This window comes from Triticum dicoccoides, chromosome 7B, assembly GCF_002162155.2.
Source record: "Triticum dicoccoides isolate Atlit2015 ecotype Zavitan chromosome 7B, WEW_v2.0, whole genome shotgun sequence".
NCBI lineage: Eukaryota > Viridiplantae > Streptophyta > Magnoliopsida > Poales > Poaceae > Triticum > Triticum dicoccoides.
In genome coordinates this window covers 274,533,468-274,558,128 of record NC_041393.1, presented here as the reverse complement: position 1 = coordinate 274,558,128, position 24,661 = coordinate 274,533,468, and positions in this window count along the sequence as shown.

Genomic DNA, 24,661 nt, shown 5'->3' with positions numbered 1-24,661 from the left:
GATGGACATCGTACGGTCACTGAAGATAGAATCGTTCATATTGACTAAGTTGACAAAGCCCTCCGTCCCTGTCAACTTAGTATGCCCACAAGTCAGCCTCCCACCATGGTGGGTCGCAGCTAGCAGGGGGGGTATTCATTTTTCTGTGCGTAAAAAGGAGGCACTTCTGGTGGGTCCGAGCTGACAGCGGGGGGAACATTTTTTTCGCAAAATACGGTGGTCCGTCCGGTGGATCCCAGCAGTCAAGGGCAAACGTTTTTTTCGTGAAATACGGTGGCCCATCCGGTGGGTCCCAGCAGTCAGGGGGGAAACGTTTTTTCCGTGAAATACTGGTGGCCCATCCGGTGGGTCCCTGCTGTCAGGTGGAGGAATAATTATTTTGCGTGTAATAAGGAGGCACTTCCTTGCGGTTGTCGTGGACCCAGCTGTCAGCCTCTCCATGTATAGTACTCTTCCGATGGAAGTCGGTCATTGACCACATTGACCACGCCGCGCCGAGAGCACCACGGCCGTGGACGGCGGCGAGGCCTAGGAAGGGGACGAAGCGGAGCCGGGGAAGACGCGGCAGTGGATGCCCACGCGGAGACGAGTATGAGGGTTCACTGGTTCCGCTGCGGTGCGAGGTTGCCGTCGCCGCAGAATAACAGGGGGAGTGGGTGAGTGGAGGGATGGCCTGGCCAGCGGTGGGAGTAGTATGGGGACGGTGAGGCCTCCGCGGCAGCACAGCCGACCACGGGAGGCAGGAGCATGCGGCACGACCGGCGCTGCTTTGGGCGGCTGGGCAAGAAGACCAGAGGTTGAAGAAGCACTACGGACGTTGGATGGACATCGTTGACCACGCCGCGCCAAGAACACCAAGGCAGTGGACAACGGCGAGGCCTACGAAGGGAACGACACGGAGCCGGGGAAGACACGGCAGTGGCTGCCCACGCGGTGGAGAGTACGAGGGTTGACTGGTTCGGCTGCCGTCGCCGAAAAATAACAGGAGGTGTGGGTGAGTAGAGGGATAGACAGGCCAGGGATGCGAGTATGATGGGGCCGTGAGGCCTGCCCGGTAGCACTGCCAGCCACGGGAGGCGGGAGCAGGCGGTTTCGACGGCGCTGGTTTGGGCGGCTGGGGCAGGAAGATCAGAGAGTGAAGAAGCACGATTGCCATTAGATTGACATCTAACGGTCTGACGCTGGTAGAGTCGATTGTTGACTAAGTTTATTTTTTGAGGAACCTTGTGTATGCATGAACTTAGTAGGCCCACAAGTCAGCCTCCAAATCTGTGGCAGACAACATAAAGCCCATTTGCTATTTTTTATAATTTGCAGCCCATTTGCTAATTCTTAAGTAATTTATTACAGCCCATTTTCTGCCCAGGACCACGGTCAAAAAGTTCAACCTTATTTTGCATATTTCGGTGGAGTCCGAACTGTTGTAATCCCGAAATGATAAACATTTTTTTAAGAACTTATTGATTTGCCAAAAAAATCGTTTTGTTTTTGTAAGCAAATAAGACGTGGGACAATTGAGTTGCTTTAAGGGAAAACCAGTGGTAAAAAATCAGCACTGGATGGGAAAAAACAACAAAAATAAGGATGTAAATATGAAAAGGGAATTTCATGTGTTTTCAATATAATGATACATGTATATGAACTAGTAAAACTATAGGTAGAGATTAGAAAACGGATATAGGACATGTGTTTCAAGAGGAAAATAGAACTGGGCTGTGTGTTTGATTCAGTAAAAAAATTGCCTGCGGATGTTGTAAGACAAAATATAACTAACGCTGGCGGGCCAGAGGCCAGTAGATACCTGCTGGATCTTTGTGCCCCGTTGTCGTCATGGGCTGGGCCTGTTAAAAACAAAACCAACCATGGGCAGTCTGCAACCCAGTTGAAACTTGCTCGACCTGAAAAAACAATATACGTGCTCAATAAACGAGAGAATTCTGCAAGTACAGACTGATAACTGGGATGCAGCACGGATATTTTTTTATCGTGATAATAAGTGCATGCACTTGTTTCGAAAAAATTGGAGAACTGGGAATTCGAACGGCGGGTGCTTATGCTACCCATCAAATAAAAATCAGGTGCCAGAAAATTTGTTTCGAAACAAATGATTTAGCTTTATATCCACGCCGACCCTCGGCATGATGGTTGGAAGCAAATGCAAGTTCATACCAAAAGATCGTTAACAACAATACCAACTTGCGGACGACAAGGTAGTACAACTACCAATACCTAACTAACTTATAATCTTTTTACTCCTGGCCCTAGTGTTCGTCTGGTAGAAAATCTTGCAGAGGACCAGTTCCCGCTCCTTCTCTTGCTCCAGGTCCACGAGGTGGTACTGGTGCATCACCCGGTTGGTCCTCTGTTGGTCGAAGTTCTTGTTGGTGTGCAGCACCAGAACCTTTTTTGTTGCCCGTCTGCCGACCGTTGACCATCACCGGCAAGGTATTGTCGGTCTTGTGCCACATCGCGTGCATGCCGCACTCCAACTGTATCTTGCGACGCGTCCACGTGCCTCTTTTGAATGCCCTAGAATTGCACTGGAAGAAATGCTTCCTTAGGCCACTTAGTGTGATACCTGCAGTATTGTGGAATACAGGTTTTAGTGTACCTAGTTGGCATTTTCATAACATCTTTGGCATGTTGCAGTCACTTGTTTCACTTTTTAACTGTCAAATTGTAATTGCTTCACCAGGTCTGCGTCTAAAAAGAAAAATATAGCTATAAACAAAGGAATATGTTTGTGCAAGTAGACGGCCGATCAGTGTCTTACCTGGAAGTTTCTCATGTTGGGTGTAGCATATGCCGTGCTCGCTATCGACGATTGGTATGAACAAATCAATGAAAGACTGAAATCTCGCGCTGTCAGCACTCACTTTGGCCTCAAGGTGCTCAATCAGCTCCTGATCCGTGGGATAGAACTTGACGCCAGCCGGCAGCACCGGCCAATCCTTCTTCAACTTGCATCGGTAATTCTAGTTATATGGTATTCAATGTATGATTAATCGACTGTTTTAAGTGAATGATGAAAGATTTTGACAGATAAGTGGTACTCCAAATCTGAAGTCCAGAATACCCGAACACGCCGTCGGGATTCTTGTGTCACCTCATACGCAGCATGGTGTCACGTCAATTCAATGTGTGGACATGATGAATAATTTGACCGACGTATACTAGTACTGCTACTGTACTACTTACTAGTCGTACTTAGTGTCACAATTTATACAGCATCTCCATCATCATTATCAGTACATCCTACGCAGGTGAGTTAGGATGCACTTGATCCTAGGAAGGTATCTATCCTTCAAACCAGAGGAGTGCTTCAAACTAACAACAGTACATAATATCCAACAAAAGAGGGTCGTGCTACAGCAGCAGAATACATGGCTCAGTCTAGATATCAGCACGAATCAAGTTGTTCATATTTGCTGTTGGCATGAACCACATCGCCGCATGTTGGGTTTGCAAAAGCCATCTGTCGCATGGAAGCTTGATGCCTTTCACACACTGAAGATTACCTGGCAACAAGCTGTGTCAATGTATCTCTGGATATGGTGATTCATGAAACCCATGGTATGATGTGTAAACACAACACCCCCCTTGCGAATGGAAGTTTCATAGCACAGTAATCATTGTCGGTGATATGATCGATGATTGGTTGGATGATCGGATAATTGAGCCCGAGGAACAAGGAGTGGTTGCCGAGGTTGTAAACCCGCCTCCAGTTGAATACACCTGGCCCAACGGAGCTGGGATCTTTCTCGAACACGAAGCAGCCATAGCCATCAATGTCACGAACGCCCCATGCATTGTACTGCAAGTGGTTTGATGTAATGTGTAACGCCCCGGATTCGATGCGCCAGGTGTCCGCCATTTATTCGCCATCCTTGCCATGTCATTTGCTTGCGTGTTGCATATTGCCATGTCATCATGTGCATTTCATTTTGCATACGTGTTCGTCTCATGCATCCGAGCATTTTCCCCATTGTCCGTTTTGCAATCCAGCACTCCTATGTCCCCCGGCGCCCCCTTTTGCCTCTTTTCATGTGCAGGTGTTAAACATTCTCAAAATGGACCGTGATTTGCCAAGCGGCCTTAGTATAGCACCGGTAGACCGCCTGTCAAGTTTCGTGCCATTTGGAGTCCATTTGATACTCCAACGGTTAACCGGGGAACCGCAAAGCCCTCTTTTGTTGCAGCCCAACACCCCTCCAAAGTGGCCCAATAACCCATCCAAACCCCCTCCATGCTCTCGATCGTTCGATCACGATCGTGTGGCCAAAAACCGCTCCTCATTTGGACTCTCCTAGCTCCCTCTACCTATATATATGCCTTCCCCTTCCAAATTCGCGGTGCAACCCTAGCCTCCATCCTCCTTGCACCGTCGGACACGTTCGTCCGTGCCGGACATGTCCGCCGGCCACCTTGCTCCGCCCAATCAGAGCATGCCACGTCAGCCCGCCGCCGCCCGGAGCCAGTGGCATCGCGCCACGTGGCCTCTCCTTCGCCCCGCGACCGAGGACCCCAACTCCGGCGTCCACGTCGCCAAGCCCCTCGATCCAGCCGTCCAGGAGAATGTCGACCCACGTCGCCGCGCCGTGCTACCTCCTGCGCCCGTCCTCAAGCCCTTGCCTCTCCTCCCGTGCACCTTGTCGGACCGGCCGCTGCCGGTGACCCGAGACCAAGCGCCATCAGAAGGCCGTCCTCGCCGCCCCTGCTCCCTTCCCTTTTTCTCTTCTTTGTTGAAGCTCTCTCTAACAACCTCCCTCGTCCTGTTTCTCTCCCAGGGAACCCAAGGCCCCGCCATGGATGCTTCATGCCGCCACCGCCGGTCACGTTCCTCTCCGAATCCGGTGACCTTCACCTTGGATCCGCCGGCACCGTCCCGTTCTGGGTCTTCCCCACCTCAAGTTGCGGCGCCCTCGCCGGAGAACGCGCCAAGTCTGCCGTCGTCGACCTGCTTCCTCTGCTTCGAGGATGAGGCCCGCGCCAAGTCCCCTACCACGCCGGAGCCAGATGCAGCTCCGTCCCCGCCACCGTTTGCCTCGCCGCCGTCCAGGACCCTGTGCCGCCCCACTTCCTCCACTTTCGGCCTCGCCTGGTTCATCTCCGCCGGAGTCTTGCCGCGCCTCTGCTTCCAGTGCCGCCGTCTTGTTCGTTCCTTGCCGCGTCAAGCTCGATCCGGTCCCCATTGATCATGAGCGTCGGCTGGGTCACAGCCGCGCAGGCCCAGCTCCCTTCGCCCGTGAGGCCCAGCTCCACGCGCCCCTGCAGGCCCAATGTGAGCAGCCCAGATCCATCAGTTTGGGCCCAACGCATTTTTTCCTCTGAACGATTTTAGCTATTAATCCAGAGAACTTCGGTTTTACAGAAAAGTCCCTAGAGCTCATGCATTTAATAACTCATCAACCGTGCATCGGATTAAAATGACTTAAACATGTAAAATGCTTAGAATTTTGTCTAGTTTCATAATGTGCTGCTGTCATCCATGCTAAAAATGTTTAAAATGTTGTTTGCATTTATTTTGCTAAATGCCATGCTAAAATGATAATTTTCATAACCAAATAACCGTAGCTCCAAATTTAATAAACTTTATATCTAAATGGGGTGGAAAAATGCCTAGTTTAACATGGTCCACTTTATTTTCCTGTTTAACAACTTTAAAATATGTTTTAGGGCAGAACAGTAGCTAATTCAAAATATGCACATGGGGATTTTCCGGAATTGTTGTTTGTTGTTCCGGCCTCATTTAAACTTCCCTGGATAGGTAGTTTTCATATGCTTCACCTCTAGCCATGTTTAACAACATTTAATATTTTTTGGTAGCTTATACGAGATTAAACTAAATATGTCAATGTGGTGTTTTGTCAATATGCAACTCGTTGCATATTGAGCTCCACTTAACTTGTAGTATTGTTTGTTGCACTTTGCCATGTCATGCCTCATTAAACCGGACATGCATCATACTTGTTTGTGCATCATGCCATGTTTATGCTTGTGCATTTACGATGTTGTTTGTTTCTTTCCGGTGTTGCTTCTTAGTTCCGGTAATTTTGCAATTGTGAGGATTCGTTCGACTACTCCCGTTCGTCTTCTTCATGGACTAGTTCTTCTTCCTAGCGGGATTTCAGGCAAGATGACCGTCACCATGGATCTCACTACTATCATTGCTATGCTAGTTGCTTCGTTCTATTGCTATGTTGTGCTACCTATCACTTGCTCTTCAAGCCTCCCAAATTGCCATGTTAGCCTCTAACCTGTTCACCCTTCCTAGCAAACTATTGCTTGGCTATGTTACCGCTTTGCTCAACCCCTCTTATAGCGTTGTTAGTTGCAGGTGAAGTTGAAGATTGCCCCATGGTGGACAGGATTATGTTGGGATATCACAATATCTCTTATTTAATTAATGCATCTATATACTTGGTAAAGGGTGGAAGGCTCGGCCTTATACCTGGTATTTTGTTCCACTCTTGCCGCCCTAGTTTCCATCATATCGGTATTATGTTCCCGGATTTTGCGTTTCTTACGCGGTTGGGTGATTTATGGGACCCCCTTGACAGTTCGCTTTGAATAAAACTCCTCCAGCAAGGCCCAACCTTGGTTTTACCATTTGCCTCACCTAGCCCTTTTTCCCTTGGGTTTCCGGAGCCCGAGGGTCATCTTTATTTACCCCCCCCCCCCGGGCCAGTTCTCCTCCGAGTGCTGGTCCAAACCGAGCGATGTCCGGCGCCCCCTGGGCAACCAGGGTCTATGCCAACCCGACGTCTGGCTCATCCGGTGTGCCCTGAGAACGAGGTACGTGCGACTCCTATCGAGATTTGTCGGCAAATCAGGCGGCTTTGCTGGTCTTTTTTTTACCATTGTCGAAATGTCTTGTAAACCAGGATTCCGAGACTGATCGGGTCTTCCTGGGAGAAGGTATATCCTTCGTTGATCGCGAGAGATTATCATGGGCTAAGTTGGGACACCCCTACAGGGTATAAACTTTCGAAAGTCGTGTCCGCGGTTATGTGGCAGATGGGAATTTGTTAATGTCCGGTTGTAGATAACTTGACACCAGATCCGAATTAAAACGCATCAACCGCGTGGGTAACCGCGATGGTCTCTTTTCGGCGGAGTCCGGGAAGTGAACACGGTTTTGGGTTATGTTTGACGTAAGTAGGAGTTCAGGATCACCTCTTGATCATTGCTAGCTTCACGACCATTCTGCTTGCTCTCTTCTCGCTCTTATTTGCATTGGTTAGCCACCATATATGCTTAGTCGCTGCTGCAACCTCACCATTTTACCCCTTCCTTTCCCTTTAAGCTTTGCTAGTCTTGATACCCATGGTAATGGGATTGCTGAGTCCTCGTGGCTCACAGATTACTACAACAATAGTTGCAGGTACAAGTTATGCGATGATCATGACGCGAGAGCGATGTTTGCTTGTTTTGGAGTTCTTCTTCTACTTCTTCTTCGCTCAGGGGATAGGTTCCAGGTCGGCAGCCTGGGCTAGCAGGGTGGATGTCGTTTGAGTTTCTGTTTGTGTTTCATCCGTAGTCGGATGGTGCCCTTATGTAAGATGATGTTGTATTCGTGTGGCATTGTATGTCTTTTGTATGTATCCCTATCTATTATGTAACGTTGATGTAATGATATCCACCTTGCAAAAGCGTTTCAATATGCGGGTCGATCCTTGGTGGGACCTTCGAGTTCCTTTTGGATAGGGTCGCATATTGGGCGTGACAAGTTGGTATCAGAGCCTCGACCGACCTTAGGAGCCCCCTTGATTGATCGTGTAGTTTGGCCATTGTTGAGTCTAGAAGAAAACTTATTTCGGAGTCTAGTTATATCGGAGAGTAGGAACACTTTTTACTCCTCAGCCCCTTCGTCGCTCTGGTGAGGAATCTTGACGTAGGTGTTTTGAACTACTCCTCTTCCCTTCAAATTTTTCTTTAGGATCACGCGGTTAGTTTCGTGAGTTGTCCATCCTCTTTTATCCGATGCATCTCTCGTCAAGTCGACTCAAACCTCTTTGTCTTTCGTGAGATCAATCCTCAGTTCTTCCTCCACGACGTTGTTTTTCCCCATCCGAAGTTGTCCTTGTTTTTCCCACCCGCCCACCCTTTTATTCTCGGATCCGGAGTCCGTAATCGAGTATCCATCCTACTCGTGCGAAGTCTTTGCTTTCTTTCCTTAATGTTTTCAAACGGTGTTTTCTCTTCAAGATATTCCTCGGTTGCCCTTCCAAGTTGTCTTTGTTTTCCCGCCCTCCCACCCTTTTTCTTCCCGGAGTCGAGTCTGTTTCGAGCATCAATTTCATTCATGCGGAGCCTCTTCAGTCTTTCGTCAATTGTTTCAACCGGTGAATTCTCTTTTGTTTGACATTCTTCATCTCTTTTTCTTTTCCGGTGGATTAAATTCAAGTTTTTTTTCCGGGTTGATCATATTCTTTCCCTCGGCTCAAGTGTTTTCCCTGCTCGTTTGCCTCTCGCCATTCAATCATTCGGGAGTTTGGAAGACATCTTGGGAGATTCGTTTGTGTTCCAATTAATTTGAGGTTGTCACCTCATTCAAATATTTCAATTGTTCCGGTGCATCATCTATCTGTTCATCATCCCTTTCCAATGGTGTTTTTTCTCTTCAGTGGGCCCATAACCCACAGGTCTTTTCCCAGGATCTTACCTAATTCTTCTAATTCCCTGGAGTTATTCTCAATTCTTTTCAAGTTTGACGTAAGAATGAATTTCATCAGTCAGATGTTTTCCAAGATTGATTTCAAATTATTTTTCATTGTTGGCTCAACCTCTTTGTTTTTTTTCATTCTCCCTGAGTATCTCAACATTTTCGTGGTGTTTCTCATCGTCATTCTCGGATTTTGAAGACTGAAGAAGAGTTCCTCTTAAATCCTTACCCGTTCTTCCAAAGATGCGTAGTTCAAGTTTGATGCCATCCTCTCATAATTGTTTTCGATTGTGAGAATTCTTTTCACTCATTCGGAGCATTTCATGAGTTGTTCCCATTTCTTTCCTCCGAAGGCCATCATGTTATAATTCTTCATTCTCAGTGTGTAGCTATCGTTCTCCAAACCTTACTGGTGCATCGTTCAAATAACCTCTAATCAGTTCGTGGCCTCTTTGTTCTCATGTATCTAAATCCCCTCAAGTATCTTCATTCGTTTTCCAATTCTTCCCGGTGAATTGTGCCTTTGCTACTTTCATTTTCAATTCTTACGGTGGTTCCTTCAGATTCTTTTTCCTTTGTTATCATATCAATTCATTCGTTCTTTCCAATCCTACCGGTGGTTCATGAAGACTTCCTCAAGTTTTGCGCTATATCTTCCCTTAATCTTTTCCAACGAGAATAAGTAGTATGCAATACGTTGCTTGTCATCAATTTAAATTGGTGAAGGGTACACATAACATAATTCTTATTCTTCTTTCATCAAGTTGATTAATTCCTTCCTTCGGAGTTTGTTCTTGATGAATAAATTCTAGTTCCAAGTGTTTTCATCTACTCTTTTCCGGAGTTCCAACTTTTCCGCATTATCTCGTCACGAAGATCCATCTAAATCATCGCAAGGCTTCACCTTGTGTTTTCAACTTCTCTTTCTTTTTTATCATCCTTTTATTACCGGAGTTCTTTATAGAGGCACTACATGGTGGTTCGTCAAGGATTCTTTCATTCTTCAATTGTTCCTCAAGATTTCTCTTGAAGTTATGACCCGCCAAGCTATACTCTAAAATAAACATGGTGTTCAACACACTTTTGTTTTGGGGAGTTCAAGTATTCTTCTTCTTGCATTCCGAAGTGCAATTCGTTCTACCTTATCATTTGAGGTGGTGTTATGTCATTCTTGACAATTTGAGTTCGTGTTTCATGATTCACATGTTGTCAAGAATGAGATATTCTAAATCCACCAATCTCTTCGTTGGAGTCATCTTGTGTCATGTTTCACCTAAAGCCTTTCGTAAGGAATTTGTTATTGTGGTGCTTAGCAATTATCCAAGTTATCTCTCTGTCATCTTGGTGGAAGAATTTTTTCATCTCGTTGGTGTTATCAATTTTTTTCCAGTAGTGGCAGAATTTCGCCTCAATTTTGAGAAGTTTTCCATGAGCCCACTACAAGCTTATTCGCTTCTTGGAAGGGTGCTTTCCAAGCTCATTTGTGGAAGAAGTTGGCATTTTCTTCTCCATTCTGTTATTCCAATGGTCTATCTTCTATTATTTCTTCCAGAGGCATTGTGATGTTGCTCTCTTCACCCATCACCTCGTTTTGTCAAGATCGTGATCTTTCCTTACTTATCCGTTTAACCGGAGTGTTGTGTCATCTCTTCAAGTTCTTTTCATCTTATCAAGTCTTGCATCTCTTTTGAACCAGAGTGTTGTCTGAATTTGATCATCCTTGTTCCTTGTTCATCTCGTTTCAACCAGAGTGGTTTCAATTCCTTCTTGTCCATTGTACTCGTCGTTCATAGCTTTGCAACCCCCAAGGTTCACATGGTGTTCCTTGTTTCTATTTTCTACTGGAGTGCTCTCAACTTCGTTCAACTCGGTTGTGTTCTTTCTTCCAAGTGTTTTTCAACCTCTCAAGGATGGTGGTTTCACTCGTTTGTCAAAGGAGCAACTTTGTTTTACCTCTCCTTTTCCTTTTCCGCTTCTCTCCGGTGCCATCTTAGATCTTGGGACGAGATCTCTTGTTAGTGGAGGAGTGTTGTAACGCCCCGGATTCGATGCGCCAGGTGTCCGCCAGTTATTCGCCATCCTTTCCATGTCATTTGCTTGCGTGTTGCATATTGCCATGTCATCATGTGCATTTCATTTTGCATACGTGTTCGTCTCACGCATCCGAGCATTTTCCCCGTTGTCCGTTTTGCAATCCGGCACTCCTATGTCCCTCGGCGCCCCCTTTTGCCTCTTTTCATGTGCGGGTGTTAAACAATCTCGGAATGGACCGTGATTTGCCAAGCGGCCTTAGTATAGCACCGGTAGACCGCCTGTCAAGTTTCATGCCATTTGGAGTCCGTTTGATACTCCAACGGTTAACCGGGGAACCGCAAAGCCCTCTTTTGTTGCAGCCCAACACCCCTCCAAAGTGGCCCAATAACCCATCCAAACCCCCTCCATGCTCTCGGTCATTCGATCACGATCGCGTGGCCGAAAACCGCTCCTCGTTTGGACTCTCCTAGCTCCCTCTACCTATATATATGCCTTCCCCTTCCAAATTCGCGGTGTCCCTAGCCTCCATCCTCCTTGCGCCGCAGGACATGTCCGCCGGCCATCTCGCTCCGCCCAATCAGAGCATGCCACGTCAGCCCGCCGCCACCCGGAGCCAGTGGCATCGCGCCACGTGGCCTCTCCTTCGCCCCGTGACCGAGGACCCCAACTCCGGCGTCCACGTCGCCAAGCCCCTCGATCCAGCCGTCCAGGAGAACATCGACCCACGCCGCCAAGCCGTGTTACCTCCTACGCCCGTCCTCAAGCCCCTGCCTCTCCTCCCGTGCGCCTCGTCGGACCGGCCGCTGTCGGCGACCCGAGACCAGGCGCCATCAGAAGGCCGTCCTCGCCGCCCCTGCTCCCTTCCCTTTTTCTCTTCTTAGTTGAAGCTCTCTCTGACCACCTCCCTCGTCCTGTTTCTCTCCCAGGGAACCCAAGGCCCCGCCATGGATGCTTCGTGCCGCCGCCGCCAGTCACGTTCCTCACCGAATCCGGTGACCTTCGCCTCGGATCCGCCGACTTCGTCCCGTTCTGGGTCTTCCCCGCCTCAAGTTGCGGCGCCCTCGCCAGAGAACGCGCCAAGTCTGCCATCGTCGACCTGCTTCCTATGCTTCGAGGATGAGGCCGCGGCAAGTCCCCTACCATGCCGGAGTCAGATGCAGCTCCGTCCCCGCCGCCGTTTGCCTCGCCGTTGTCCAGGACCCTGTGCCGCCCCGCTTCCTCCACTTTTGGCCTCGCCTGGTTCATCTCCGCCGGAGTCCCGCCACGCCTCTGCTTCTAGTGCCGCCATCTTGTTCGTTCCTTGCCGCGTCAAGCTCGATCCGGTCCCCGTTGACCGCGAGCGTCGGCTGGGTCACAGCCGCGCAGGCCCAGCTCCCTTCGCCCATGAGGCCCAGCTCCGCGCTCCCCTGCAGGCCCAATGTGAGCAGCCCAGATCCGTCAGATTCGCCCCGATGCATTTTTTTCCTCTCAACGATTTTAGCTATTAATCCAGAGAACTTCAGTTTTACAGAAAAGTCCCTAGAGTTCATGCATTTAATAACTCATCAACCGTGCATCGGATTAAAATGACTTAAACATGTAAAATGCTTAGAATTTTGTCTAGTTTCATAATGTGCTGCTGTCATCCATGCTAAAAATGTTTAAAATGTTGTTTGCATTTATTTTGCTAAATGCCATACTAAAATGATGTTTTTCATAACCAAATAACCATAGCTCCGAATTTAATAAACTTTATATGTAAATGGGGTGGAAAATGCCTATTTTAACATGGTCCACTTTATTTTCCTGTTTAACAACTTTAAAATATGTTTTAGGGTAGAACAGTAGCTAATTCAAAATATGCACATGGGGATTTTCCGGAATTGTTGTTTGTTGTTCCGACCTCATTTAAACTTGCCTAGATAGGTAGTTTTCATATGCTTCACCTCTTGCCATGTTTAACAACATTTAATATTGTTTGGTAGCTTATACGAGATTAAACTAAATATGTCAATGTGGTGTTTTGTCAATATGCAACTCGTTGCATATTGAGCTCCACTTAACTTGTAGTATTGTTTGTTGCACTTTGCCATGTCATGCCTCATTAAACCGGACATGCATCATACTTGTTTGTGCATCATGCCATGTTTATACTTGTGCATTTACCATGTTGTTTGTTTCTTTCCGGTGTTTCTTCTTAGTTCTGGTAATGTTGCGATTGTGAGGATTCGTTCGACTACTCCTGTTCGTCTTCTTCATGGACTCGTTCTTCTTCCTAGCGGGATTTCAGGCAAGATGACCGTCACCATGGATCTCACTACTATCATTGCTATGCTAGTTGCTTCATTCTATCGCTATGTTGCACTACCTATCACTTGCTCTTCTAGCCTCCCGAATTGCCTTGTCAGCCTCTAACCTTTTCACCCTTCCTAGCAAACCATTGCTTGGCTATGTTACCGCTTTGCTCAACCCCTCTTATAGCGTTGTTAGTTGCAGGTGAAGTTGAAGATTGCCCCATGGTGGACAGAATTATGTTGGGATAACATAATATCTCTTATTTAATTAATGCATCTATATACTTGGTAAAGGGTGGAAGGCTCGGCCTTATTCCTGGTGTTTTGTTCCACTCTTGCCGCCCTAGTTTCCGTCATATCGGTATTATGTTCCCGGATTTTGCGTTCCTTACGCGGTTGGGTGATTTATGGGACCCCCTTGACAGTTCGCTTTGAATAAAACTCCTCCAACAAGGCCCAACCTTGGTTTTACCATTTGCCTCACCTAGCCCTTTTTCCCTTGGGTTTCCGGAGCCCGAGGGTCATCTTTATTTACCCCCGGGCCAGTTCTCCTCCGAGTGCTGGTCCGAACCGAGCGATGTCCGGCGCCCCCTGGGCAACCAGGGTCTATGCCAACCTGACGTCTGGCTCATCCGGTGTGCCCTGAGAACAAGGTATGTGCGACTCCTATCGGGATTTGTCGGCACATCGGGCGGCTTTGCTGGTCTTGTTTTACCATTGTCGAAATGTCTTGTAAACCGGGATTCCGAGACTGATCGGGTCTTCCTGGGAGAAGGTATATCCTTCATTGATCGCGAGAGCTTATCATGGGCTAAGTTGGGACACCCCTGCAGGGTATAAACTTTTGAAAGTCGTTCCCGCGGTTATGTGGCAGATGGGAATTTGTTAATGTCCGGTTGTAGATAACTTGACATCAGATCCGAATTAAAACGCATCAACTGCGTGTGTAACCGTGATGGTCTCTTTTTGGTGGAGTCCGGGAGTGAACACGGTTATGGGTTATGCTTGACGTAAGTAGGAGTTCAGGATCACCTCTTGATCATTTCTAGCTTCACGACTGTTCTGCCTGCTCTCTTCTCGCTCTTATTTGCATTGGTTAGCCACCATATATGCTTAGTCGCTGCTGCAACCTCACCACTTTACCCCTTCCTTTCCCTTTAAGCTTTGCTAGTCTTGATAGCCATGGTAATGGGATTGCTGAGTCCTCGTGGCTCACAGATTACTACAACAACAGTTACAGGTACAAGTTATGCGATGATCATGACGTGAGAGCGATGTTTGCTTGTTTTGGAGTTCTTCTTCTGCTTCTTCTTCGATCAGGGGATAGGTTCCAGGTCGGCAGCCTGGGCTAGCAGGGTGGATGTCGTTTGAGTTTCTATTTGTGTTTCATCCATAGTCAGATGGTGCCCTTATGTAAGATGATGTTGTATTCGTGTGGCATTGTATGCCTTTTGTATGTATCCCTATCTATTATGTAATGTTGATGTAATGATATCCACCTTGCAAAAGCGTTTCAATATGCGGGTCTATCCTTGGTGGGACCTTCAAGTTCCTTTTGGATAGGGTCGCACTTTGGGCGTGACATAATGGTTTGGTCAATTTGGTACGTACGAATGAGCATCAAATGACCGCCGTCAGTTGAACATGCGATAAACCACCACCCATCGGCTGGTATGATTCCAGGTCCTGGAATCATGAAGGCCAGCGCATTTGCGTCTGCTGCAACAATTCAGATTGGAGACCAAAAGGACAAAAATAAACAATCATATTCAAAGTATGTGTGGAATTAAGATTATTATAACAGTGACACATATCATAGACAGAGAATTGCAATGTCGTGGTCATAATCATACCCCAAGTTAAAAAATAAGCCAATGTCTTTCATATTCTAGCAATATGTCATGGTTCAAACATCATGTGACAATGAGAGGAAAACAGATATGATAGCGCCTACTCATATTCTACCATAGCACTTACTACTACTCTTCTCATATCAACTCTAAGCAATAACATGCGTTGTTATAAAAATCTTGTAAACGAGAGTAACATATAGCAATCATGATGGTATGCTCATAATATGTATTCTAACAATCATTAGATGCCAATTGTTCTCATATCAACTCTAACAATAACATGTGTGGTCATAAAAATCTAGGAAATGAGAGGAACACATAGCAATGATGTGGTTATAGACATGTTATGCATTCTAAATTTGTAACAAATGAACAGGCAGTCGTATTCATAAGGTAAAGATGAGATGAGATAGAACAATTACATGACGATAGATTCCACCAGTATAGGCAGCCAATTTGTGCGTCAACCGCGTAAACGATGCCATCATGCACTATAGCATCAGACAGAAATGTTGCCTCAACAGGATTGATGATGAGCCATAACCATGTATGGCGACCGGATTCCAGATAGACTAATCCCATGTTGAACAAGGCAATGAGTTTGTAATCCATGTAGTCTCCTGATGGTGTGGGCACTTCGTAGATTACAACTTTCTACAAACAGAGGTCGAGCCAAAAGCTTGACGCGTCTCGTGCGTAGTAGGCAGGAGTGTCCGGCGGGCCGCGAGGCTCGATGTCGGCGGTATCGAACGATGGAAGGGTGATCTCTCGCTGGGTGTAGATATCCACGAGATGCCACGGACTACCAGTGTGGTGGATGAGGACGATCCAGTTGGCCTTCATGCCCACCCAGTAGTGGCCGTGCATGAAGGACAGGTGGACGGGTAGTGGTAGCATGTCGAGGGGCACCACGGCAACCTCCGTAGGATCGTCAAGTCGGTGTCTGGGCCACCTACGAGGATCGGGTATCAGCAAGTAGGGTGTCTTGAAAAGAGACGGCCGGTTGCAGACGAGTAGACGGTACAAAGACACCAAGCATGCGGCCAGACGGACGATGCTGAGTAGGTCCATACGACTATAGATCTGCTCCAAGAGAACATCAGGGAGGGAATTCCAATTGCGGCTCTGCGTGTCAGTCGGTTCTGCCATTGGGGTTTTCGGTGCCTGCGAGCCAGCGGGGAAGTGGATTCGGGCGGGCGAGCGAAGAAGCTTCTCCTCGTGTGGCCGAGCAGTGAGTGGGGGGATATGGTACACGCGAGCTACCAAGGAAGATGGCGCAGGAGGGCGAGCAGTGAGCGGGGGTAAATGGTGTGCGGCCGACGATGGGGAAGAGAGGAGGAAGAAGAAGAGAGGAGGAAGAAGAGTGGAAGACGGGGAAGAAAGTGCATTAAATCTCAATTCTACTAGTACTACTACCAGGATATAGGCACCGTCCTTCGGAGTGTAAATAGTTACACCGATGACATGTGGGTCTACCACAAGAGGGCCCATATGTCAGTTAATGGAGGACAGAGGTGCGTAGGCGTATTTGCGGAAGCGTGCTCTACTGGCAAACATGATGGCAGTACTGGGTAAGGCTGATTTAGTAACACCAACATGTTGGTTCAGCTTATTAATTACGTGTCCCATCTGCTGCTGCGTGTATTGTCACTTCACTGTAAAGACTAATTGAATAGTTCTCTCTGACCGAGATGGGGAATAATGGATCGCGAGGACTTCCTTTCTACAGTATCCCTATGCCTCTACGCTCACTTCACTCATTTTGCTCCATACCTAGTCACTTGTTGAAATCTGTAGAAAGACAAATACTCCGTATTTGGGAACAGAGGGAGGCTTTTACTCCGTACTATTTGGGAACAGAGGGAGTATCACCATATGGAGGGAACAGAGGAAGCTTGAAATATGAACATGTTAATGGCAGGGAGTAAGCCCCATGCATGCATGCATGCATGCATGCATGCAACATGCAACACTCACACGTACACATGGACGCACGCAACACTCACGCACCCATGCGGCACACAGCACACGACGCAACACACACGCTCACGCTCAAGTGCTCAACCTACTCCCTACGTCCGTGAAAGACTGTACATTTAGAGATTTACACATTGACCAGGGCATAATTAACGCCCAAAAGTAGCAGACTTATGTGTGCATGCGACCATTGAGATAAGAAGATTAAATGAAGGTCGTTGCATGCTGTAATTAAGGATAGACATGTAGCCTATACCTACAGCACAAGTTGGTGCATTAGTCAATCAATATCGATTTAGATTAAAGGCTAAATGCATTGGAAGTGTAGATGTACATTATGTACCACACTCTTTGTTTTGTTGCCGATGTACACTCTTTATTGGAAGACCGAGGGAGGACACATGCATGCACTCACATACACAACCAGGGCGGTTCGCGCGCAAGGGTTGGACTCGTGTCGCGCCTGCGTAAAGTTTTGTTTAACTGATTTCTTTGCTCTGCCAACTGCAGGTGGGACCCAGAAACTAGGTGACAATTTAACCAGTCAACAAAGTGCCACGTCGACTATGCGGCCGGTCAGTAGGGTGCAATACGGTGCTCTACGATGAGCTAGTGATCGTATAATCGCCGCAAAACTATATATAGTGACCGTAAACAGCGTATTGTTACATACGTTGACCGCCAGTGTATTTTTCTCATTTCAAATTAAGCCATATTAATCGGAAAGGACGCAGTATGGACTACTACTAGTACTAGTACTCCTTTGATGTGTCCCGTCAACTCGCCGAACAAGGAGAAGCTTGCTTACTACGCCTCTCCCTCGCCCACGCGCGCGGTGGTTCGCAGGACGAGGAGAGGGTTTTGACTACAACGCCCTCTCCCTCTCCCTCTCCCTCGCCCTTGCCCTCGCCCTCGTGGTGGACGTGCAGCAGTTCAATCAGTGTCAGATTGCCAGAAGCATATTGTACTGTAGTATCATCATTGTTGGACCTTCCGAAGAGGCGAAGAGCCAAGTGCAAGGTTCACACGAGTACAAACTGTTGAACCTCCCGAAGAGGCAAAGAGCCAAGCACGAGGTTTTATAGGATTTGTCGTCCTAGTATGAGTGTACTACAACTATAGCGAACGATGCTACCGTATGATGCCGCCACGTCACGTATATCCAAAGTTGTGCCACCTTTTTTTTCTCAAAGAGCATGTTGGAGCCCATGCAACAACCACACAAGTTGCACGTACACATAACACATTTACTAGTAATAAATTCTAAAGGACGAATGCCAGTATGCCACACAAGTTCATCTCCAATTCATGTGATAAATTTGTGCACGACTAGTCTACATATATTCACAGCGCTACCATTCACAATTATCGTACTCCACTTACATGTTATAGATGGGCTACATGCATGTCCTCCTCCAGGTTCCAGTCCCAGGTGTTCTTCATGGATGGCATGATCCATAGCGGTGGGCAACGGGAATCATTGTCGCAGCTTTCTAGTCCGGTTCCACATGATGGAGACTCATCCAAGCTAAAGCGGCATAAATCAGGGATAGCGTGTCCCAGCATGTCGTTCATCCGGCGGTGCGCAATGAAGACACAACCATGCTTCATGAATGGCAGGCCTTTCGTGTCGTGCACGGAAGGTGGCATCCGCTTCACAATGGGGTAGCTGTCCCAGATGAAAAGCGAGTACTCTCCAAGAGTGTTCCTCGGCACCCACGTAGCATCACGGGGGTCGAACTCGGCGCCGTTCATCTGGTACACACGGCATCCCAGATCTGGACACATGCTGACGTACATAGTCAAGGTCCATGCATAATAATGTTGTGCTCAAATATGGCGGTCAGTAATACTGTGCAGCAAATAGTACTACTTCGATATAGAGGAAGTAAAATAACCGGCTTATTATATATAGCCACTCTTGGCTACATGGATGAGATAGTAAGACATGGAAAAAAAATGGTGGCAACTAGTGGGTTCAAGTCTTCAAGGGCCTAGCTAGCTATACGCGTCCTCCAAGGTAAAAAGTACTCCTACTAGTACTACTAAGTATACTACTAGTACAACAATGAAAGAGAAGGCGAGAGGGTTAAAAAATGGAATACCTGGGTAGATGGTGACGGTGCGATCGTGGTAGATTGTGTGACCATGTTGCACATCAGTGGTACCATGGGTAACGACTGCTAAGATAGTTGATCCCAATATGCCAAAGTCAGCTACAAGGTTCCAGATTAGACCGAATCGCGGATGCAAATGCACATCCAGGATCGGCGATCTTATTTTGATCGGGGGATGACTGGTCCCTGCAAAATAATGGAGTACCGTTAGGGATGCAAATGATGGTTTGTGCATTCCGTTTGTAATCTCCCATACCGTAGGATGGCAACCAGATGAAACAAGTCACCTGGCTTGTCACCGCGAAGATGCGGCCTAGATGGCGCACGGCATCTTCGAATGTGTAGGGGTACAAATCTGCCGCTGCCAACATGCGCCAGCCTCTGCCGTTACTGCGTCTTGCATTGATGGCAATCCTTATGTCGAACACCGCGATGAGATAGTAATCATCGTAGCCGCGTCGCTTTGTCAGCGGGTCCGCAATTGCTATCTTCTTCAATCTCATGTAGGCATCATCATACGTATTCAATCCCAGCCAGTCCGGAAGGCCGATCCCAATGGTGGAGAAGGGGTCTACCGGAACGGCCGCACTGCTGTCGATGTTGTGCAAAATGATGGTGGTATCCAGCCGGAGGTATGCAAACCAATCTTCGTTGGCACCGACCTAGACCTATATATAAGACAGTGGGCAGCGGGGAAATTACGGGATGGAAATGGAATAACTAAGTACTACATGATCAAACACCATTACTGACCTGCTCATCGGACAAAATCCGACTACCTCTCAACGTCGGCAACTCTAGCGGAGTCAACATGCAACCATGGCCAGGGAGCGGTGGACTGTTCGAAGGATTGTCCCATAGAAGAACCTTCTCCTCGAGGACGCATGGAAGACCAACAAGCATGGCCTTTTCCCAAGCATGTTTAAGCAGCATCTTGAAAAATTTGGTGCAGGAAACATCAAGTCTTGCGGCGGTGAGGACGTCAAAGCGGCGTGCGTTTTCTCCTAGAGGATCGTCGTCCAAGGTCTCCCAGCCCCGACGTGGAGGAGAACCGCCTGGTGAATCCATGGGAGCAGCGATGAACTGCCTTCTCTTCGGGGGGAGGGGAACTGGCGAGGAGGAGATAAGAGCGTAGTAACCGCAGGGCCTCGTCCCTTCCAACTGTAGATCGTTCCTCAGCGAAGGGGTGAGGCTATTATTTACTACTAGTACTAGCATTATGGAATGTTATGGGATTGCATTATACTGTAAATAATAGCACTAGTAAGAAATTTTTGGCACTAGGTAGTAGTTTTTGGCGTGGATTAAGAAACTTTGAGTATGTTTTTGCCATTTTTTGTACACGCCAACTAGTGTCAAAAAACGTCTTACATTATGTGACGGAGGAGTACGTACTCGTACTGTAGCAGTACCAGTACTACTTTTCTCAACTAGTAGTGCGATGTATTGTACTTCTAGTCTAGTATAGTATAGTGCACCAGTTTTGAACTCTTGAATCTCAGGGCCAAGGAGCTATAGTTGGAATTGGAGGGTACTACTGTTCTCTAGAACCATCGCTGTACTATCAATGCAGGGGAAGTACACCTGCGTAGTGGCCTAGTGGGTACTCTCGGTGCTATATTCAGCCACTCCTCTCACGTAGGAGTAGCTAGCCTACTCAGCCGCTCCTCTCACGCACACACTAGCAGCCTGTTTATCAGCGACGGTTACTGCGGGGGCAGAACATTTGAGTTATTTGATACAGCGAGACTAGGCTTTTCGCTTCCATTTGTGGAGGTGTAATGGATCTCGTCGAACTTTGTTAGTAGTTCCTTCTTTATGAATGAGATGAAGCAAAGCTTTTGCCTCCGTTAAAAAAACACGTCAAGAGGAATTTCTTTTATAGTAGAGCCGATAATGGAGTGAAGTCCATGTGTGCAACGCCACAAGCTACAGAGTAGTAGTAGAGCACTTTACATACAGAGCCATATTGCACGGTTCCCAATGCCCCACCAGGCTTTTCCGGCTCCTCGGGCTTAATTGGGAGGCGCTAGTTTAAGTATGCTACTAGCTGATGAGGAAGCTGCAAGCGAGGTGCAGCTAGGGCGAGCACGCGAGCCACGGGATGCTGGGAAGGAAAACCCGTTCACGTGGCTAGGTTGTCCAGTGCACCCAGATTGTGGGGCCGCACAGCCGTTCAACTTCAAAACTCAAACTACCCATGTAAAATATTGGTTCGCAGCAAAGTGTAGTAGTACTATTTTTAAAAAAAGGCCGTTGTGCGTTCGGCCGGGATCGAACCCACAAAACGAGGTATACACTCCCGCGACCACTAGTAGTGCTCGTTGGAGTACAATGCAACCTAGACTCGCCTTTTGTCGCTAGTAGTACGCACATTGTTCCTTACAAGAAACCCCTAATAATGCAACAAACCACTAAAATGCCAAGAAACTACTACCACTTGCATACGTGGCAGACTTAAGATAAGACTACCTTATCAACCATTGTACATGCTCTTACCAACAAAAATCCTCGAGTGACCTCCTACCTCCGGCCCGTCCACCTAGTCATCCTCGGCCATGGGACGCAGCTACCGCCGTCGGCAGAAGGCGAGGTCAAAACCGCCGGCGGTGCGGAGCCCATGTTGCGGCAGCCCGGATGCCAGCTCCGTCCGGCGCTCGCGGCTGCTAGCTAGCCAAGATAGCTCCGTCCAGCTGCTTGTCTGCAAGGTTTGCTAGCTAGATTGGCACGGCAGCGCGGCAGCTTGCTCGCACGCGCCGCGCTCAGGCCAGCCATCTGGCTCGAGCGAAGGCCAGCGCGGCGGCTTGTTCGCTCGTGAGTCACGCTCGGGCCAGCCTGCCAACCCGTGCGGAGGCCAGCGCGGCGTCCGGCCCGTCCGGCAGAGCGGCGGCCAACTCGCTCATCACCGACGCCACCGACGAACACGCATCAGTACTGTTTGAAGTAATGTTCAGGAAAAATAATGATTTGAGGGGGAATAACAGGATAGAAGGTCAGATGTGGGTCCCTCGTGTCAACGGTCAAACAAAATGTGTTGGTTTAAGTTGCCTCGTCAGGACGGACGTGTGGGCCAACCCTGTCATAAATCAGTTTAAACGAACCTAATCGGTAGGAGTACTAGGTAGTAGTTTTTGGCGTGGATTAAGAAATTTTGGGTATGTTTTTGCTATTTTTTGTACAATAGATTCTTCCTAGGGCTGGTTGAAAGTGGTAGTTTTTTGTTAATACTCTACATATTGTAAGTAGGAGTGAAAGTTAAGCTTTGGAAGCCAATAAGCAAGGCTAGTTACATAGTGCATATGTGTACATGATTGAAAGTAAATATCAACCATGAGTGACTAACATCTTGATGGAAAACTCGAAACTATGGAATACTAGGAAAAAATGCATGGTTGGAAATACTAGCAATGTTCATGTCCATTGCAACGAATCATAATTAGAATAATACGTATTCACAAACTTGGTACAAAACACTCTAATTTTGATATACATATGTCACTAGAGATATATTATGTTTCAATTAGAATATATTCCTTGGGCTGTTTTGGTGAGGTCAGGGAGGGATGTGGTTGGTTTTAAGATACTAATTATGGGTTTTTCTGTAAATTGGTAGACAAGTGGGATGTTGGTGAGAAAAGGCAACAACTTACCTCACAATCGTTAGATGTAGATCTAATGGTCAGAAACAACGGATGGCAGACACACCAGCATCACCAAATTAGTCTTGTGTAGGAGTACTAGCAAGATCCGTGCATTGCACGAAACATCAAGATGCATTTTTTTATAAAACACTTGTTGTGATTGACCCTTGCGGGAGTAATCCCATGTGTAAAAACTAATGATATCTCGAGAAATATGAGATAAGGTGAAGAGGAGTGGGGTGTGGTGGTGGTTGGTGGTCGGACTGAGCGGAGGCATGGGGATTGACGACGCCGGCAGCGGCCACCAGGCCAGTTTGTTCCAGAGGCTTCCTTTCTTAATTGCTCAACAATGAGGTTTGTTGGATATAGGGGTGAACGAGGGAAGGCCTTGTCTGCAAATGTGGAGAGGGGTGCGGGTATCTTTTAGTTTAATATCCATCTATCAGATATAGATCGGACGGTCTATATTGCAAGATGGCACACGTACCATCATCACCAACTCGGTTTTTTATAAGAGAAGAAATATAAGTATGGAGATACAAACGTATTATCGATACTTGCTTCCGTAAACTAGCATCTACATTCTACTCAACGCCTCGGCATGTGGGGCCTTAGCACAATGACTTCTTGACTGTGTAAAACAAAGATTTTCTCGTCGCCGACAAGGAGCGGGTAACGGCGGCGTGCTTTTTGGCTTGCTCTAGTCCTAGTAGTCATACTAGGTGGTCTAAGCACGTGTAGATTTATTCTTTTTCACGTCTCGTGTTCGCTGTACTGGCACAACTGTTGATGAATAGATAGTAAGTTATTCACGGGGAAACCCTTGATGAGCGTGTTTGCGAGAGAGTGAGAGAGAGAGAGAGAGAGAGAGAGAGAGCGTGTGTGATATGTTAGAGACTAAGGCAATGATAACAGATTCTTTGTGTCTATGTGTGTGGAGGATAGAGAGACATGTACATGGGGCTTTGTGTTGTGTAACGTGGAGACACATATACATAATTAGAGAGTGAGTGTGTGAGATACACATGCGGACATGGGGAGAGATGAGGATCTAGATAAATGGGTGTTTGTGCGTGTTTGTGTGTGTTTGTGCACGTGTTTGTATGTGAGGGAGAGAGTGTACATGGAGTAGAGAGACCACTCATGATGTAAACCTAGTATAAGGGAAGGGGGAATGGTGTGACATGTGTAGTAGCGGGATAGCACGGGTGCGGGCTGGGGGAGCAGACTATTTGGAAGAGACATCGAGTGTGTGTGTGGGAGAGGGGTGTGAGAGCGAGAGAAAGAGAGAGCTAGCAATGGAGAGAGAGAGAGAGAGAGAGGAAGAGAGGGGGCGAGAGGGGTCGTTTGTGTCCATAAATGGCGTATAGATAGGGAGACAATGTTGATGTTTCTGAAATTGGCCTATGAACGGAGACGCAAGGGAAGTGAGTCATCCTGTGTGTGATAGGGACTTCATGAGAGATCTAGAATAGATGGTGCAGAGAACAATGTGCGAAATCGAGAACGATTATACATTAGGGAGCTATGCAAAGAGTCACGACATATATGTATGCAGGGAAGGAGCTGGGGCGGGTCCGCATGTGGGATAGATAGAAAGAGGAGAGTGGTGCACAAGGAGACAAAGTGTGCTTGTTTGCAGTGGGGGTGGTGTGTGAGGTGAGTGCGCGAGAAGCACATAACTAGGGAGATAGACGGTTGGGGGCGGCGTTTTGTGTGTATGGGAAATATACACTCTACATAGTGTGTGTGCTTGGGTAAGAGAGATAGCGGGAGACCTAGAGAGTGAGGGAAGAGATGTGTGCATGCCCGAGAGACAAAGTGATAGAGACCTATGTTGGGGTCCGAACTTTACAAGAGAGAGGGGTGTTAATGTGCTCGTGTGTTGGTGTTTGGGGGAGAGAACGACTTCTCTATGTGTGTGTGTGTGTGTGTGTGTGGTGGTGGTGGTTGGGGGGTGACTTCAGATAAAGAGTGAGGTGTCTATATTTGAGGGACTTTAGCGTAATTGAGATATTGTGCACTCATGGTTGATCCATTTGTTTCACAGTTTGTACTATGAGAAAACGATGCTTTTGAACATGCGTGATATACCTTGATG